Raw genomic sequence first — 14538 nt, 5'->3', positions numbered from 1 at the left:
CAGGATTCAGCTGCAGCATTGCAGATTAAATTCAAGGAGTAACTGGAACATGGGATGAATAATGCACAGGGGCTTGAATTGTTCAGCTTTGCTTGTAGACCTGAATATTTTCCTGCCTTATTTGCAGCATTATTGAAACTCTGCCCACGACAATTTTTGTGCCCAAACCTAAACTTGCAAATGATTTCCAATACAGTTGGGATTTAGGTGGGTGAAACAAAGAAATCACTCTACAACTTCAACATTGCTGGCCACATATCTTTATGGGTCCACAAGATTCACATCTGAATCAGCTATTGTAGAATAGTATTTGCTATCTCTCACCTCATTAGTGAATTGGTTTCTGAGCAAATCTGCCATTATAGTGATGACATCATCACAGGTTTGGTTAAAAAGTGGGTCTTCTTTGAGCTAGAGTATTGATGACTTTTCAAATTCTCTTTGAGAAGCTCATCAAATTTCACTGAGATATTCATGGCAGGCTGAAAAAAACTACTCTTCATTTCATAGAAATCCTACAGTGCAGAAGAGTCCATTCGGTCCATCAAGTCTGCACTGACAACAATCCCACCTAGGCCCTATCCCCATAACCCCACATATTTACCCCATTAATTCCTCTAACCTTCGTATCTTGGGACACTACGCAATTTAGCGTTTCCAATGCATATAACCCGCACATCTTTGGACTGTGGGAAGAAACCAGAGCACCCGGAGGAAACGCACACAGACGTGGGGAGAATGAGCAAACTCCACACAGACAGTGACCCAAGCCATGAGGTAGCAGTGCTAACCACTGTGCCACAGTGCTGCCCATCTAACAATGATGATTCATCATGTCCTCATAGAGGCAATCCCAAAAAGACAGCAATTTGAATGTGGCAACAACACATCTCAGCACTGTCCTCCAAGAGGAACACTCCTTTTCAGACTGAGCTGATAATGCAGAATCAATTCTTCCAGATAATCCACATCTTTGAATTAACACACACATGTGAACTTTGGAAGTTTCATAATTAGCATTATCTCTCCCAACATTTCTCCAGTTAGAGTACTCGTCGACGAATGCTTGTTTCCATTTACTAAGGTCAGCGATTAATCTGGATCATAACAGTGGGATGCCTTAGAGGTTTCCGAAAAAAGTCAACCAATTTCACATTTCCTTCATCTCATTTCTCTTCACCCTCAAAAAATGGGACTTATGAAGACTTTTAACTGACTTTCAGCCTTCAGCCTCAAACTCTTTTCTCAGGTTTTCCATATTACTATGTTTTCTGGTTTATTTAGCACAAAATATTCCATCATGCCCAGTGAAACATATTTTGGCTAGTAGGCACCTTCAGGGTAAGTATCTTTCCTCATTTCAACAGAATCAGCAATATTTTGTAGTGATTGCAGAGTCCACTTGTTCAACATTTGCTGTCAATGTGATACCTCCGGGTATGGGCAAGTCATCAGAGTATTCATCCATACTTTTGGATGAATGTGTACTATTCAATACTTAAAGCTTTTTAAAATAAAATAACAAATAGCCTTTTTGCTTGGCTTTGCTGTCTTGCCTCGCTTTTCATTTTTCTGTGTTTTAGATTGCCAGATTGAAAATGTCACTTCATATTGCTAAAGAAAGGCATCTTGATTTTGGGCACTAATAAAGTGTCTGAAAGAGCAGCGCTTGCACAGTCAATCCCACATTTTGATCAGGTTCAAGCTCTCAAAAAGATGGGATTCATCCTTTAACTATGAAGCTGTGATTCTGATTATGAATTTCAAACAGCACTTACTATACCCTCCCGACATTAATTCGCCCGATAAACTCTCCCTCCTGCAACCCTCTCACAAACTCTCCCTCCTGCAACCCTCTCACAAACTGTCCCTCCTGCAACCTCCTCACAAACTCTCCCTCCCTCAACCCTCTCACAAACTCTCCCTCCCTCCACCCTCTCACAAACTCTCCCTCCCACAACCCCCTCACAAACTCTCCCTCCCTCAACCCTCTCACAAACTTTCCCTCCTGCAACCCTCTCACAAACTCTCCCTCCTGCAACTCTCTCACAAACTCTCCCTCCCTCAACCCTCTCACAAACTCTCCCTCCTGCAACCCTCTCACAAACTCTCCCTCCTGCAACCTCCTCACAAACTCTCCCTCCCTCAACCCTCTCACAAACTCTCCCTCCCACAACCCCCTCACAAACTCTCCCTCCCTCAACCCTCTCACAAACTCTCCCTCCTGCAACCCTCTTACAAACTCTCCCTCCCTCAACCCTCTCACAAACTCTCCCTCCTGCAACCCTCTCACAAACTCTCCCTCCTGCAACCCTCTCACAAACTCTCCCTCCTGCAACTCTCTCACAAACTCTCCCTCCCTCAACCCTCTCACAAACTCTCCCTCCCTCAACCCTCTCACAAACTCTCCCTCCTGCAACCCTCTCACAAACTCTCCCTCCCTCAACCCTCTCACAAACTCTCCCTCCCTCAACCCTCTCACAAACTCTCCCTCCCTCAACCCTCTCACAAACTCTCCCTCCTGCAACCCTCTCACAAACTCTCCCTCCCTCAACCCTCTCACAAACTCTCCCTCCTGCAACCCTCTCACAAACTCTCCCTCCTGCAACCCTCTCACAAACTCTCCCTCCTGCAACTCTCTCACAAACTCTCCCTCCCTCAACCCTCTCACAAACTCTCCCTCCCTCAACCCTCTCACAAACTCTCCCTCCTGCAACCCTCTCACAAACTCTCCCTCCCTCAACCCTCTCACAAACTCTCCCTCCCTCAACCCTCTCACAAACTCTCCCTCCTGCAACCCTCTCACAAACTCTCCCTCCTGCAACTCTCTCACAAACTCTCCCTCCCTCAACCCTCTCACAAACTCTCCCTCCTGCAACCCTCTCACAAACTCTCCCTCCTGCAACTCTCTCACAAACTCTCCCTCCCTCAACCCTCTCACAAACTCTACCTCCTGCAACCCTCTCACAAACTCTCCCTCCCTCAACCCTCTCACAAACTCTCCCTCCCTCAACCCTCTCACAAACTCTCCCTCCTGCAACCCTCTCACAAACTCTCCCTCCCTCAACCCTCTCACAAACTCTCCCTCCTGCAACCCTCTCACAAACTCTCCCTCCTGCAACCCTCTCACAAACTCTCCCTCCTGCAACTCTCTCACAAACTCTCCCTCCCTCAACCCTCTCACAAACTCTCCCTCCCTCAACCCTCTCACAAACTCTCCCTCCTGCAACTCTCTCACAAACTCTCCCTCCCTCAACCCTCTCACAAACTCTCCCTCCCTCAACCCTCTCACAAACTCTCCCTCCTGCAACCCTCTCACAAACTCTCCCTCCCTCAACCCTCTCACAAACTCTCCCTCCCTCAACCCTCTCACAAACTCTCCCTCCTGCAACCCTCTCACAAACTCTCCCTCCTGCAACTCTCTCACAAACTCTCCCTCCCTCAACCCTCTCACAAACTCTACCTCCTGCAACCCTCTCACAAACTCTCCCTCCCTCAACCCTCTCACAAACTCTCCCTCCCTCAACCCTCTCACAAACTCTCCCTCCTGCAACCCTCTTACAAACTCTCCCTCCCTCAACCCTCTCACAAACTCTCCCTCCTGCAACCCTCTCACAAACTCTCCCTCCTGCAACCCTCTCACAAACTCTCCCTCCTGCAACTCTCTCACAAACTCTCCCTCCCTCAACCCTCTCACAAACTCTCCCTCCCTCAACCCTCTCACAAACTCTCCCTCCTGCAACCCTCTCACAAACTCTCCCTCCCTCAACCCTCTCACAAACTCTCCCTCCCTCAACCCTCTCACAAACTCTCCCTCCTGCAACCCTCTCACAAACTCTCCCTCCTGCAACTCTCTCACAAACTCTCCCTCCCTCAACCCTCTCACAAACTCTACCTCCTGCAACCCTCTCACAAACTCTCCCTCCCTCAACCCTCTCACAAACTCTCCCTCCCTCAACCCTCTCACAAACTCTCCCTCCTGCAACCCTCTCACAAACTCTCCCTCCCTCAACCCTCTCACAAACTCTCCCTCCTGCAACCCTCTCACAAACTCTCCCTCCTGCAACCCTCTCACAAACTCTCCCTCCTGCAACCCTCTCACAAACTTTCCCTCCTGCAACCCTCTCACAAACTCTCCCTCCTGCAACCCTCTCACAAACTCTCCCTCCCTCAACCCTCTCACAAACTCTCCCTCCTGCAACCCTCTCACAAACTCTCCCTCCTGCAACTCTCTCACAAACTCTCCCTCCCGCAACCTCCTCACAAACTCTCCCTCCTGCAACTCTCTCACAAACTCTCCCTCCCGCAACCTCCTCACAAACTCTCCCTCCCTCAACCCTCTCACAAACTCTCCCTCCTGCAACCCTCTCACAAACTCTCCCTCCCTCAACCCTCTCACAAACTCTCCCTCCCTCAACCCTCTCACAAACTCTCCCTCCTGCAACCCTCTCACAAACTCTCCCTCCTGCAACTCTCTCACAAACTCTCCCTCCCGCAACCTCCTCACAAACTCTCCCTCCCTCAACCCTCTCACAAACTCTCCCTCCTGCAACCCTCTCACAAACTCTCCCTCCCACAACCCCCTCACAAACTCTCCCTCCCACAACCTCCTCACAAACTCTCCCTCCTGCAACCCTCTCACAAACTCTCCCTCCTGCAACCCTCTCACAAACTCTCCCTCCCACAACCCCCTCACAAACTCTCCCTCCCACAACCTCCTCACAAACTCTCCCTCCTGCAACCCTCTCACAAACTCTCCCTCCTGCAACTCTCTCACAAACTCTCCCTCCCTCAACCCTCTCACAAACTCTCCCTCCTGCAACCCTCTCACAAACTCTCCCTCCCACAACCCCCTCACAAACTCTCCCTCCTGCAACCCTCTCACAAACTCTCCCTCCCGCAACCCCCTCACAAACTCTCCCTCCCTCAACCCTCTCACAAACTCTCCCTCCCGCAACCTCCTCACAAACTCTCCCTCCTGCAACCCTCTCACAAACTCTCCCTCCTGCAACCCTCTCACAAACTCTCCCTCCTGCAACCCTCTCACAAACTCTCCCTCCCACAACCCCCTCACAAACTCTCCCTCCCTCAATTCTCTCACAAACTCTCCCTCCTGCAAACCGCCTCATAAACTCTCCCTCCTGCAGACCGTCACAAACTCTCACACCCCACATTCCCTTCACAAACCCTCCCTGCAACACCCCCACCTCCCCATCCCCTCTCAGTAGCCCCCTGATCCCTACCCCTCAACCTCACACACTCTCCCATTTTCATCTTGTGCGCCTGAGGTCCTTAAAGCAGCCTGCTTTGCCCACACAGGCCTGCTACACATACCAGGGGTAGGGGACTGCTCTACTCCCAAACGGTGTGCTCGTCGTAACCACGACTCTCGCCACCTACTGCTGGCCTTTTGGGTGGGCAGTCAGCTCTGCTCCCGGTGCTGCCCTTCCCTAAACTGTCCTGGTTGTGGCCATCTCCTGTGTCTCTCCATCACTTTGGGCCAAGGCCTCACTTGTGTGCGCTCGCTACCAACCATTACTTACCTACCTTCCCGCTCTTTGTTTCTCATCCAATCAGAGTCTGATTTTGCTCTGCATTTGATGCTGACTAGTAAGCCTATCAGCAACAAATGCAGCGAGTGATCAGCCTTTGATTGGATGTCCGGCTAGCTGTCTGAACATGTCACTGTGCATTCCAGCTGCGCTGACTCTGAGTGCCCCAGTACCAGGTCTGGCAGTGCCACAGGGTGACCAGCGATGGGGCACCCTTGTTGGTTGGACACTGTGCCGGGGCATTGTGTATTTCATTGTAAATCCACCCCTGGCAGGCTACGCTGAAAAGATCGGGTGGATGAGTTATTTGAAGGCTTGTGCGCTTTCTCCAACACCTCAGCTTCACCCAGACATATTTCGGAGTGAAATCTTGGGTTTGGTGTCTTCCTGAATGAACCTTCTCCATTTTGATTGGTCATGGACCAAGAACTCCCATGAGTCAGCGGGAAGATTGAACCTCTTCAGGGATATTCTGAGGACATTCCTAAAGTATCTGCACCTTTCCCCAGGACTCTTGTGCTACAGCTAAATACCTACTTGCATTATTTATCCATAATTAGATTATTTCACCACATTTAAACGATAAAATTATTGTAATTGTCAGCAGTTAGTGCATTCAAACAAATGAAAGAATGCAAGGGAAATGCACTAGACACCAGGAAACATTTAACAGGTTGCACACGCTGAGTGCTTCCTCGGTTTATTTAATATATTTTTTAATCAGCTGTCTTATGATTTCTTACACTTCTAATACGAAAGTAGCTTAAAATAATGCAAGCTGATCTGAAAAAGCTTCAGCTGGTCCTGGGCCACCAGACGCAACACAACATTCTTGTTAAGTACAACCAAAGTACCTTGACAACAGGTACTACAAAAGGATTATTATGAAGTTAAAATTATTCATTATGATTCTTAACTTTTGCCAAGTTCTGTTGTAACAGCACATCAGATCGCTTCTGCTTTGACAAGTTTTTGGCAAGATAGTGAATGAATTAAGAGGTGTCAAAGCATTTCCAGCAGAAATTTGCATGTTTTTGAGTCCTGGGAATTAAATGCACAATCTGCCCAGATGGTTGGAGCGAGAACAAAGAAGTCCTCAGCGGAAGCTAGTTGAAAAGAGAATGTATTAGACATATAAAAAAAGAGATGCATCATAAATCAACATTTGACTGTCGCCATGTGAACATTTTACCTCTTTCGCTCTTCCATCTTAAACCCCTGACAAGAGAAAGAATCCTTGCTTTGTTTCAACAAAATCAGAGATTTTTATTGGCTTATATTATCACAAAGGGTGTCAATCTGAGTTTCACTCAGGTGTCTGCTAATGACTAGAATATTTACTGGGAAATATATTTTCTCATCATCTATTGACTAGAACCGGATCCATAATAATCACACAGTATTAAAGTGTCTGTCTCAATCTCAGAAGTTCAACCTGGCTCAAGTCAATCCATTTGTTCATAAACTCCACATGTTCAGCTGTACTGAACACAGGCTATTTCAAGCTATGTACCTCTCTCTCTCTATCTCACCTTCTCGGAATTGCCACGTTGGACTTGCAAAGTAACCATTCTTATCAAAAAAAGTTATGGGAATCTACTCCATGCAACTATGCCCAGGAAGGCAGCTGAGCAAAACAGCCGCAATGTGGAACCACCGCATCAAGACCAACCAAGGAACAGCTAACCATATACTTTTTTGCTTTATCTTTCATGAACCAGAAAAAAAGTTCTATAAGCCTACTCTGCCATCTCTACTGGTCTGTTTTTAGACTCAGATGAATGCATGTGAATGTATGAATCCATAGAATCTCTGCAGGGCAGAAAGAGGCCATCTGGCCCATTGAGTCTGCACCAACCACAATCCCACCCAGGCACTTTTCCTGCAACCCCACGTACTAACCCTACTAATCCCACCTGACACTCAGGTCAATTTAGCATGGTCAATCAACCTAACCCGCACATCTTTGGACTGTGGGAGGAAACTGGAGCGCCCGGAAGAAACCCGGAGCAATGACGGGTGGGGATTTATGTTTTGTTTAGTTTGGGATAAACATAATGAACTTACCTTGCTCTTTGTTTAACCTCAGAAAACCTCTCTGAATAGTTCTTCGCTACCCTGAAGTGTTAACAATGAGATTCTTACAGTATTAGTGAAGCTCAGCCTTTCTCAATTCACAGTAAACTCTGTTAAAGTCAGACCTGGAGTTGGAGAATGGGGGAGTCATTTCAGTCCTCCTTACATGGTCATAACAGTAACCAAATCGTTTAATGACTCTGCTGCATTAATAAAAATAGGAGGCTTGGGTCCCACTAAACTTTCATGCAATATTAATCCACAATATTATTTCAAGACTTATATCAAATCATGAACAAAAATTGGCAGTCTGAGTACATTTACCATCATTTATATTTGGTGCTCATATTTATATAATTTCCTTTATATGAACATATTGGAGGATTTTACACAACCTGTTACTATTTTGTAGTTCAGTGAGTACAGTGATTGCAGTCATATAAACAAAGCTTTTATTATTCATAGCTGGCAAGTTCAATCCTCTGAAGACAGTGACTTATCATATTGTTTACTTCCTGTTCTACTTCCTGATGGTCCCCCTTTTACCACCGAATAAAACATATGACTCGACTCAAAGTCGTCCTCATCAATTGTTTCTTTCTTGTTTGCCTTTTGATGATGTATGCCACTGAGAGATCCATCGAGGATGTCATATCAGTGCCGGCTAAATCGGCAGCCTACTCCGTTACCTAATCTCCTCATTATCACCCCACATGTAGCACAATAGAAAAATATTTGAAGTGGATCAGCTGCCTCACACCATAGAGGAAGTTCCATTGGGTTTGAGGTTCAAAGTCAGCCTTCAATTTTGTTTCATGTAACACTGCACATTGCAAGTTCTCAGTTTGACTGCTGATCTCCAAAGTTTTGTACAGCTGGAAAAATACGCAGCACTACATGCGAACAGAATGCAGAACAGCCCAAATATTTCCTCTACCAGGCAGGCGGCATGTATTGTAGTGAAAAAAATTAGACTACATTATAGGTTTTCAGGAACATGCCTGATTTTTTTTCAGCAAAATGACAATAACATCCATGGAAAACTATCTTGTCAGTAATGGGGACTCAAAATCTTATTAACTAATTTCCTTGGCCCATAGTCCTAGGAATGTTCAAATATTGCCATAACATTTCAGGGACAATGAGTAGTATTTGAACAGGGTTTTCATGGAAGCAGTCTGGAGCTTGATTTGGTTGGCAAAGGGGAGCCAGTCAAGTCTACAATCATTACTATCATTTTCAAATCACTAGCAATCATTTACCAGTTAGAGAAAAAAAATAAGGAAAATATTGCGCACTTGTGAAAATATAATTCAAAATCTCTTCCAGATGCTAAGCAATCCCCTTTGTTGCATTTTCCACCAAACTGAAAACCTCTGCTGCCATAAGATCAAAGAGGCACCGATAGCAGAGTGCTCGTTTATGTGAGAATATTAAAAACTGATTGTACAGGGGATCAGGAAGCCCAGTGATTTAAAACACTGGCCTGTCACATCTGAGATCTGTATGCACAAATGAAACCGTCATTTGACTGCACATTAGAAAGAAAGGTCTCTGGACAATCTCAGCCCAGGGTCTAGGGTTTGTAAGGGCACAGAACTAACCGATTACCGATATTTCAATGAGATGTTAACCATGGGATAGTTGATATGGCATATGGAAAATATCACATGTGAGAGGTACCAGTGGTTATGTTATTGGACTATCAAGTGAGATGTCAGGAGTTGATATCCCACTGCAGAAAGCTGGAAAAGTAGCATCAGTAAATGTGAGGTTTGAGCTAGAAAATTTTTCTCCCCCTGTCTGTGTGTGTTTCCACCGAGTTCTCCGGTTTCCTCCCACAGTCCAAAGATGTGCAGGTTAGGTGGATTGGCCATGATAAATTTTCCTTAAGTGTCCCAAGATGTGTATGCGAGGGGGATGAGAGGGGGGTAAATATATGGAGTTATGGGATAGGGCCTAGGTAAGATTCCCTGTTGGAGAGTCGGTGTAGACTCAATGGGCCAGATGGCCTCCATCTGCATTTTAGGAATTCTATGATTGCTGGATTCATGTAAAAATCCAACTGGTTTATGAACATCTTTCCAGAAGCAATTTGCCACCCCTCCCCCAACTTTCCAGTTGATTCTTTTGACACAAGACCCACAGGTGGTAGTGTCACTTACTAGTGATTTCTGTGCATTATTATCTAGAAAGATCATTTATATTAGATCAACTTGATTCACCTTTCATATGATTCCCTCTCTGTATCTTAGCTAGGGCTCAGTGGTACAGAAGAAAACTATTGGGAAAATCAAGTCTGACAACGTAAGAGAACAAAACAAATTATCAGAGCCAAAAAAAAAGAAAAATACTGTGGATGCTGGAACCTGAAACAAAAACAAAAAAAGTCAGAAAGTCCTGCCCGACCGTCAATGGCATTTCACCTTCTCTGCAACCTGCTCACTAAAATTCCAGTAGCAGGCGGGATGGAAGAATTCCGCCCAGAAAATGCTGGAAAATCTCAGGTTTGACAGCATCTGTGGAGAGAGAACAGAGCCAATGTTTCAAGTCTGGCTGACTCTTTGTCTGAAGGTCATTGAAACATTGGCTCTATTCTCTCTCCACAGATGCTGTCAGAGCTGATGAGATTTTCCATTGCCATGAAAATTGGATTACTTTGATACCACAGGTCCTGTTGGCACCCAAAGGAGCCTTTGCAGTGTGTTCCAGATACCATATTGATGAGGGGTTAACATGCACACAGTAGCCTAAGTATGCACAGCATAAAAACCATGATTTTAATCAGCATGCAGCATGCTTATGATAGGGTAGCGCCATTTTGGATATCAACACTCTTATGCTCTTCCTTCCCCTGAACAGTTTAGTTATAGAAATTAATAAAAAGGGGAACAAAGTCTGTTTTTGATTTGATGAAACTCACATGGATGCTTTTAATGCTGCACAATGCAACACACAATTAGCAGAGGTAAAGAGTCCCAGCACTGCTGTTGAAAGGGACAAAGGCAAGTATCAGTCATTGCTCAGTTGGTGGCAGTCTTACCTCTTGAGTCAAGTAGTCTGTGGGTTCAAATCCCACTTGAGCGTGAAGAAGTAGTTGAAATTCCTATGCAGGAGTCAGAGATGGTTAGAGGTTAAACTGAAGCCCCAACCATTCTCTTAGCTGGATGGATAAAAGAATCCTACAGCCCTGTTTTGAAGAAGTGTAAGAGACTGGCCCCAATCTCTGATTAACACTTATTTCTCAATCAACAGCACAAAAACAGATCCTTTTGTAATTATCACATTACAGTTTGTAAGGGATTGCTGTGCGTGAAATTGGCTGCCACATTCCTTACATTACAACACATACTACACTTCAAAAAAGTGCTTCTTTGGCTACAAAATGCTTTGGGGCATCTGATGCTCATGAAAGGTGCTACGTAAATACAAGTCTGTCTTTGTTTTCATCAGGTTACTTGCTGATCATTTTTATCTGGCTGTTGTTTCAACTCTAAAGCTTTCTCTAATTTAAAGTTGTTGAAGTCTATCAGGATTGTGGTATGGCAAATACTGAAGGAGGTTCTACTGATTTCAAGGTTTCTGCACAAACCAGTTGTTTTCCAGATATGGGTACTCCAGAAGCTAATCCCCTTAGAATACAGCATGACTTAGGTATGAATAGAGGTCATGTAAAACAGGACAAGCTGGAAGAGGAAGGAGGACAAGGGGGAGTAGGGCAGGAAACCATATTCGCTCATTGTATTCGGGTAAAAATGACCTTGGGGCCGACTTTGATATTGTAGATAGGATGTTTAAAGGTACATTCACCGACCTTGACCATTCATATGTAATCATTGAACTTCTCACAGCTCTTCACCCAGATCCTTGGTGCTTGACTCCTGGCATTATTCTCTACTTATTTGCTCCTCTTGTTTGTTGAGCATGTTTCTGGAAGGGCACTACATCTGCTCACCTCCGCCAAGGGCCACAGGGAAGTGTTCGAAAGCCTTAGAACCTACTCTGTCCCATGTTGTGCCGTTAATCAATGTTTCGCAGACAAAATTCATGTCCTACATAGCTGCCAGTACTTGTTCCGGCCACAATGCAGTGTCCCTTTAAAAGGTGGAGCCTCATTTCAACTGGTGCTAACCACTCATCATATTGGTCACTTGTTCAGGCGTTCAGCCAGACAACAGGAAAGGCAATGGCCCGGTGGTATTATTGCTAGACTATTAATTCAGAAACTCAGCTGATGATCTGCAGACCTGGGTTCAAATCCCACCACGACAGGTAGCGGAATTTGAATTCATTAAAAAATATCTGGAATTAAGAATCCACAATGACCATGAAACCATTGCCAATTGTCGAAAAAGCCCATCTGGTTCATTAATGTCCTTTAGGAAAAGAAACCTGCTGTCCTTACCTGGTCTAGCCGACATGTGACTCCAGAGCCATAGCAATGTGGTTGACTCTCAACTGCCCTTGGGCAACTAGCGATGGGCAATAGGTGCTGGCCAGCCACGATGCCCATGTCCTAAGGATGAATAAAAAGAAAGCACTTGATGAATGCTGCAATCAATTGAAACAGCAGACAACACATAGTTGACATGCTACCTGATATGCAATTAATGGGCGTAGGCTAATTTCACATTGAGATTTCCCATCCAGTGTCAGGTCTGTGGGATCTAGACTGCTCCATCACTAATGCGGTATTTCTTTTCTGAACAATCTTCATGAGTTGAACCAAATTCTATTTCACAGTTGGCTTCACGGCAATACCTACAAGATATTTCTGTAGCACATTAAAACTGGAATAATAAGCTCTATCACTCATAAAATATATCCTGCAGTAAAATTAAATGATCCTTTTTAGATCACCAGGCACTACTGGGTTGGCGTGAACTAGGGCCCAAAGTTGTGCACAGGATTCTTTAGTAAAATAAAGTAATTAATCTGTGGACCACACATCATGCCATGTAACAGAGACATTTATTAATAGAGAGATTATAGTACAAACTAGATCGTCCCTTCCACAGTGCATGAATATGTATATATGAACAAACTGATTTGTTGATAAATGAGACCATAAGGATGTTAGTTAACTCTGAATGAAGTTTAATCATGTTACATAGAAACATAGAAGATAGGAGCAAGAGGAGGCCATTTTGCCCTTCAAGCCTGCTCCACTATTCATTATGATCATGGCTGATCATCTAACTCAATAGCTTAACCTTGCTTCTTCCCCATAATCTTTAACCCCATTCACCCCAAGTGTCGAAACTTGAATGATTTTCTGTAGTTTGCTGAATATTGTCAAATTATTTTAGCTTAAATTGACTGAAGAATTTAACAACAAAAGAGAGAAATGAAAGAGAATAAAACAAATTGGCAAAAAAAAGCATCTGCAGTATTTTACTCTTATATATTCCAGATATTTGTGGAGGAAGCATATTCTCCTTAAATGTGCACATATTTTCAGGAGACAACAGCAAATTTAATTCACAACAATAAAACTTTTAGTCGTTGTGAATTGTTCCTCAGCCATTATGTTGCATGCAGGCTTTCAGGTAAGGCTTGACAATTTTGGCCCATGGTGGAAAATGACTCCACAAGAGGGTGCAGGATGCTCTCAATTTTTAGTTTTAGTTGTGGGCTGGCTTTGAGTGAAGATTGAGGCCCTAACCTTGGTCTGGGTCACTTTGGCAGTTAAGGTTTACTTACTTCCACTTTCCTATGGTGAATCCTAAAAAGTCCTCTTGTCATTATTATCCTCTTGTCACGCCAAAACTTGGCTACAATTATCCACTTTGTGGCAGAGGCTCACACTTTAGTTATCACAATTGCCTTAACTATCCAGCAACCGATCAAGTAACACTGAGCTTCTTTAGTGACACTTAAGTAACTCCTATATCAGGACTCCTACTACAGGATCATTCTGGAGAGCAAGGATAATCCCACATTACTTTCTGCAATACCAACGGTTTCCTTAAGCCCATTTCCTTGTCCCCTCCACATTCACCTCCAACAATATGTGCGAGAGCCTCATTGAGTTGTTTATCAGTAATATTGAGATCACCCATTGGGCATCTGTCTCAAGCTGCTTCTCCCCTGTTCCCTTGCCACTGCCAAATATCTCTCTGCCCTAGCACTACATCTTTCTAAAGTTTCTCTCCTATCACTTTTCAGAGCCAACTTTGAACTCATTTTGTTTCTCATGACCTCCCACCTACTCCTATGTCTCTATTCTCATTGAATTACTCACCAACCAACTCTCCTCCTTGTTTCAAGGCATGCTGGCTCACATTATAAGTAGTTACCTCTCCTCAGTTACTGCTGTCCATCCTCAAAACAGCCACCTTTTGTCCTTGCAAAATATTGGCTCCATCCCCAATCTTCCTACCTTCTTGAGCCTTCTTGAAGCATGGTCATTTTCCTCACAATTCATACTTGAATATGTTCAGACAGGTTTCCACCCCACCACCGCACAGAAATAAGTAAAACATTCCTCGACTTCTCTGACATGAGAACATTAGCAATAGTCACAGAAGAAGGCCATTTGGGAATTCAGACAATCACACCATCTTCTCTGGTGCCCCTTTGTTGTCTGACTCAGTTGGTGTTAGAACATAGAACATAGAACGTTACAGCGCAGAACAGGCCCTTCGGCCCTCGATATTGCGCCGACCAATTAAGAAAAAAGCAATGACCCTCTAACCTAAACCATTCCCTTTCCATCCATAAACCTAACCATGGACCTCTTAAACGCCCCCAAACTAGGCGCATCTACAACTGCAGCAGACAGGGCATTCCATACCCTTACCACCCTCTGGGTAAAGAACCTACCTCTGACATCCGTCCTATAACTACCACCCCTTAATTTAAAGCTATGTCCCCTCGTGCTAGCTTTCTCCATCCGAGGAAAAAGGCT

Source organism: Carcharhinus amblyrhynchos, chromosome 24 (assembly GCF_965287045.1).
Source record: "Carcharhinus amblyrhynchos chromosome 24, sCarAmb.v2.hapA, whole genome shotgun sequence".
NCBI classification, from domain to species: domain Eukaryota; kingdom Metazoa; phylum Chordata; class Chondrichthyes; order Carcharhiniformes; family Carcharhinidae; genus Carcharhinus; species Carcharhinus amblyrhynchos.
Note: the sequence above shows the minus strand (reverse complement) of the source record.